The sequence below is a fragment of the Rattus norvegicus genome, chromosome 20, assembly GCF_036323735.1.
Source record: "Rattus norvegicus strain BN/NHsdMcwi chromosome 20, GRCr8, whole genome shotgun sequence".
Classification (NCBI taxonomy): Eukaryota; Metazoa; Chordata; class Mammalia; order Rodentia; family Muridae; genus Rattus; species Rattus norvegicus.
In genome coordinates, this window is record NC_086038.1 from 11,358,323 (window position 1) to 11,364,223 (window position 5,901).

The window sequence follows — 5,901 nt, forward strand, 5'->3', positions numbered from 1 at the left end:
GGGAACTCAGGTGGCTAAAAGAGCAACTGGGCCTTGACTGTACCAAGGTACCCCGGTCAACTCCCAGGCCAAGTGGCTGGTGGGCCACAGCATGGCCAAGCTAGGGAACCATGGATGTAGGCAAGATTTGTGCAGATATGGGGGGAAGGTGACCTTCCTGCTGTGTGTGGCTGGGGGGAGGGGTTCAGTGTTGTTATAGACTATTGATACCTGGGTGACAGTGAGGTGCTAGGTTTGGATGAAGGTGACCCATCTACATCTTCTGTAACTCTTGTCCTGTACCCCTAGCCCCAGCCCTCAACATCCCAGAACAAAACCATCTAATACAGGGGTACAGAGCTTTACTGGCAGGGACAGGATTGTGTTCTTTTTTTTTTTTTTTCCTTTTTTTTTCTGGAGCTGAGGATCGAACCCAGGGCCTTGTGCTTGCTAGGCAAGCGCTCTACCACTGAGCTAAATCCCCAACCCCAGATTGTGTTCTAAGGAGGAATTCAATGGGCCCCGTGTTTCAGTCTGTGTTGGATGGTAAATGTATCCTAGGGACAGCAGGCCTAGGTTTGTCCCCAAATCAGGGTCACCAATCCTTCACCTTAGAGACTTCTCTCTATGTGGATTGATGCCCAGGTTCCACCTCAGCCTCCACAGGTTCTGAGACGCCTTCCGCACATGTCCGAATCCCTCCTTCCCTGTTGTGAACGTTCTCATGGGTCTTTCGAGGTGTTGCAGGCAAGGCCACCTCAGTGTGTGACTGTCACTGATGCTGTAAGGAGTGTGAACACTGAGCTGGGGTGGGATTGTGGGGGGTGGGGAGAGACTGTGATGAGCACATTGTGTTCTTTCAGAATGCCGGCTGCTCTGAGGAGTCCTTTACAAAAGCTTGTCTCTCATCAGTGTCCCGTTAGGCTGTGGCATCAGTGTCCCCTTCCGTGGAGGGCTCTGTCTGAGTCGGGCAAGGCGAACTCCAGATGTGACTCTAAGGAGTCGGGCAGACCCTGAAGTTTCTCGAACCACTTACCTTTGACCTTTGATCTTTGACCAGGCATTTTTAGGATGGCCGGTCAGGAGGCAGACTTGCACTTCAGCATGCAGCCCTCGGCAGCTGCAAGACTCAGTGCCAATGTAGAGTCAGTGTTTGTGGCACCGTGCAAACCCTCCATGGGCTCATGGTGGAGAACTCGCTGAGAACACGCACGTTATGTACAGAAACCTGGATGTGCAGTCGAGCCCCATTCTCCTCGCTAATGGCCGGTGGGGGTAATGGAGTGAACAAGCCAGCCTGCGGCAGCTGGGCTGCCTCCTCCCCGAGGTGCTTTCAGGAACGACGTAGCTAGCAGCAGTTCACCTGTCTGCTCTGCTTAAAGGAGACGCGGCCCCTCGCTGGTCCCAAGCCCTGTTCTGTTCTCTTGTGGGAGAAGGGCCTAACGTTGATGCGTGGTGATCCTGTTTTTTTGTTTTTTTGTTTTTTTGTTTTTTTTCCTTTTCTCCTTTTTCGGAGCTGGGGACCGAACCCAGGGCCTTGTGCTTGCTAGGCAAGCGCTCTACCACTGAGCTAAATCCCCAACCCCACTTGGTGATCTTGTAAATGACCTACGAGGGTCATTGTCTGCTGACTTCGTGGGAGGAAAGGTGGCCAGCCCAGGGACAGGGCTGCTTGGTTTGCATGCATCTCTGTATACCCTGGGCTGGGGCAAACAGTGCATTCACCAGAAAGCAGCAAGGTCCTTGTAACAAGCCAAGTCTATGTCGCGTATCGAGGCTTGAGCATCCACACCTCCCAGATGAAACTGCGGGTCCCTTATTACTGATTCGTTTGTTGCGCTAGGGCCTCAAGCCCAAGCTGGCCTTGAAGTTGCTATGTAGCCTAGGATAAGCCTGAACTCTGGATCCTCGAGTCTCTACTGAGATGACAGGCAGGAAGCTAACCGAGTGTTCTTTCTACTTCTATCGAATCACAGTTCTGTGGCTCTTCTTCAAGCCAAATACCTTTCCGTCAATCTCATGATGGCGCCCAGCAAGGCCACTGCCTGACACGTGTGGAAACCGGTAGAAAACTCAGACCCTGGGTTTTAGGGAAACAAAGGGTTTTATTATAGATTGGCCAACAAAGAGACAGAGTGCAGACTTTGGAAGCCCTGGGATACTGAGAGATAGAGTACTGGCTATTTGTGACCCCACGCACTATCTGCTGCACACTGGGGACCAGAAGGAAACTGTGAACACTTTGGAAATAATGGAGACTCTCTATCTCTCTCTTTATTCTGGTCTGTTCTGTCACTGTATATTATACCTCTTGCTTCTTTTTTTTTTTTTTTAAAGATTTATTTCTTTTACGTTTATGAGTACACTGTAGCTGTCTTCAGACACGTACCAGAAGAGGGCATCGAATCCCATTACAGATGGTTGTGAGCCACCATGTGGTTGCTGGGAATTGAACTTAGGACCTCTCGAAGAGCAGCCACTGCTCCTAACCGCTGAGCCATCTCTCCAGCCCTGTGGGACAAGTCTTTAAAAGGAGTTTGAGTTACTCACCACTGGACGCACCTCAGAAAAGTAAGTTTCTAGGTAGTGACAGCCCACGCTTTTAATCCCAGCACTCAAAGCAGAGGGCAGAGGCCAGAGGGCAAAGGGCAGAGGCAGAGACAGGTGGATCTCTGAGTTTAATGCTAGCCTGGTCTACAGAGTGAGTTTTAGGACAGCCATGGCCACACAGAGAAACTTTGTCTCAAAAAACAAAACAAGAGTTTCCTTTCTTAGGTGTTAACGATTGGGTGTGGAGCAGGATAAAAAGCAATGGCTGACCACGTGCTGGGCTATGCTGTTCACTGCTCAGCTGTGCTTGTCTTCTCTGATGGTCTGTGATTATCTTCCACCCTGGGTCTGCGAAGGCTGTTCATGGTGAACACCGTAGGGGTTCCTTGTCTTGAGGAACCTTTGTGCTGTCATCTGTGAAGGATACTGCTGGCTGGACACATAAGCCAGGGCCCATGGCAGAATTGTCTGCAGACTTTCTACCCTCTGGTCCCTGGCCCCTGGCCCCTGTGGTGTCAAGAAGCCACTGGCAGCTTCTCTGTGGTTGGAATCGCATTTGCTCCCAGAGCTTGCTTTCCTGCGGCCCTCTAAGGTTGAATTGCATCTCACCTCTCGGTGTCCCTCAGCCTTCTGAACATGAATGGTAATGTCTAGAAAAGTTCCCACCCAACTTCTCTTGAATAGAACTTTCCTACATTCTGTCCTTTCTTTCTAGAACGTTCATTAGATAGCATAGACTGCCAGTTCTGTCTCTTGGTCCTTCCTCCTCTCCTGCCTCGTGAGCCTTTGGCTTTCTGTGTTGTACCCTGTGATCCCCCCAGCTCACCAGCCACTCCTTAGGCACTGAGTTTTCTGTTCGCTATGAAGTCGTCATATTTTCATCCCAGAGGTTGCCTGCTTCAGCACCCTCTGTTACCTCTGTAGACATGGCCATCAAGGGCTCCTTAGTTCTGCGGCAACCTCTCACTTTGTGCAGTGCTGTGCGAGTTTCTGTAAGCCATGCACACAGCCTCCCGATCTCTATGGAATTAGGTTCATGAAAGTGGATTCCCCATGCATTTGAGGGTGAACTCCTCCAGAGGATTTGTGGGGGTTTTTTCTGCCACGGCCTGAGGCCATCCATCTTGGGAATTTATTGATTTGGGGAGGAAGGGCAGGTGAGAGCATCTTTATATTCTACTTCAAAATGCCCTTTGGTTAGAAATTCTCTTGGAGGGGATATAGTTCAGTGGTAGAGTGCTTGCCTAGCACCTGAGGAGGGGGGATTGCAAGCAAGTCTGTCTGTCTGTCTTTCATCTCCCATGCCTCCTCTCTTCTCTCTCGTCTTTTGCCCAGAGGTGAAGTTAACACCCAAAGTACCCCTTTCTTGTGCTCCAGTCCCTCCAACCCCATTCACTGTCCCCCAGAACACTGTCAGCTTGCTTTAGCACACACAGGCATCGTCTCAGGCCACTCCTCTGGAGTTTGCTAAGCTAGAAACCTGTGAGGAATCCACCCTGTCACTATGTGGAGCCTCTTTTTTCGTATTTCCTGCTACAGGGAGTCCTCTCAGCCCTCCCGGCCTTCCCAGCATAGTCTTGTGTCCAAAATGGGTTTCAAATGGCCTCGCTGAGGTTCCCAGGTATGGAGGTCCTCTGTGTGGAGCCCCATCTCCGTGGTCCTAGAGCGGACATTCCCATGTCCACAGTCAATCACTGAAACTTCCAGACCCTTTGAAGTTCATTTCCTACCCAGTGTCCAAAGCACAGGACAAGTGGCCTGGCCCTTTATTTCCAGATGTCTGCATCTGGAACTATGTGCCCTAGGGACTTGCTTGGAGTTCTTCATTGCTTCCCTAGACTGGATCTTCCACAGCCCTGGACCTGGTGACAGAAGCATTGGCCACGCCTCGCCCTGGCCTGTATCCCCACCAGACCTTTGTCTCTCTCAGCCTCACTACCCTTTGCAAAGGCACAAAAGCCACCGGGTGTGTTCATTCGTCCTTGCTGCTCCCTGAGGCAATGGAAGGTCAGACAGGGCAGCACATCCCCTCTCCTACCCCATCCTGGACCTGCCACTCCTACAGGACGCATGCATCTATTCTGAGGCCCGTTTTAGGCTTCCTCTGCAAACCTGCTTGCCTTTCTCAAGAGCAGACAGGTGCGTGTTCTAGACAGGACAGGTTGGCAGTGCTGCTGCCCACGGACTCCAAGGGCTTGCCGGACTCGTCCTGTGCTCCTTTTGGGGTGGCGAGAGCTGATGGTGCCATGCGTCCTGCGGGTCTAAAGGCTTACCAGCCCTCTGTGTGGCATGAGAACTAACATCTAGAAGATGAGGGAGCCCTGCTTTGTCCTGCGAAGGCCTTTCTTCAGTGCCAAGGGTTGAATTTGTCACAGGCCATTTACTGCAGCCTCCAGTCTCCCGTTAGTTAGCTGATGTGGCAGCAAGGAGTAATGGCCGCCACAGCAGAGACAGATGGTGCCGACACCAGCCAAGGTGTGACTGGATACAGTCCCCAAGTGTGCCTCCTGCCCATTCTGTCCCTCTCCACTTCTCTCTGAAGCTAGCAACCAGGTCACTGAATTCAGACTGCCTTGGCTCGCTTCTGAAGAGAGGCAGGCCCCAGTACAGCCAGGGTCACACCAGCTCAGCCTCAGCTCCCCATAGACCCCGGCCCTCCCAGTGGATCCCCTCAGAGGGCAGATGGGGAGTGAGAGCAGTGGCCCTAGCTGGCCAGTCATGCTCTGGACTGGACAGGGGGTCTCAGAAGTATCTCTGTCCTGCCTTGGTACATGTCCTGTTACATACTTGTCATACATGACCTGACCAATCTACCCCCGTGACTCTCCCCACCATGTGGGCTCCAGGCCCAGTGGACTGGCTACTCCCTCCTCTAGGGTGAGCTGGCTCTGAGTGCGCTATCTGGGGTCAGCCCTGACTTCTGGGGTCAGGAGTGATATTCAGCCAATGTAAGGGATCAGGGCTCAGTGGTCTCTCAAACTCGAATGCTGAATTCAGCCCTAACCTAGTAAATCTGAACATGGTTCTGCTTGGAAATGGGGCCGATACAGGAGTGACTACAGTAAACCGAGGTCCCCAGGGCAAGCCAAATCCAACAGGACCATGGCCTTATGAAGGAGACTGGACACAGGGACGGCACTGTGAGGAGAGGGAGATGATGCCCCTGCAAGCCAAGGACTGTGCAGAGCGAATGGCACTGCACTCCACGATCTTGGAGCTCCAGTTCCAGATGTAATTTTTGTTTGAGGCTGTGGTCCGTCATCTGCCACGTGTGTCTGTCCCTCTGGCTTCCTGTTGTTCTGGGACCTGTCTTGGTTCTGTGACTGAGTATACTGGGTCCCTGCCCTCCTAAGTCCTACTAGAACAGCTGGC

The 5,901-nt window shown here is 52.2% G+C and overlaps 1 non-coding gene across 1 annotated transcript; it reads right to left on the bottom strand.

The window, feature by feature from the left end:
- Positions 1-391: 391 nt before the first annotated feature.
- Positions 392-472, bottom strand: Trnaa-agc36 (transfer RNA alanine (anticodon AGC) 36). Its single transcript has one exon. It is a non-coding gene; the product is annotated as a tRNA-Ala (tRNA).
- Between the last annotated feature and the right edge of the window lie 5,429 nt (positions 473-5,901).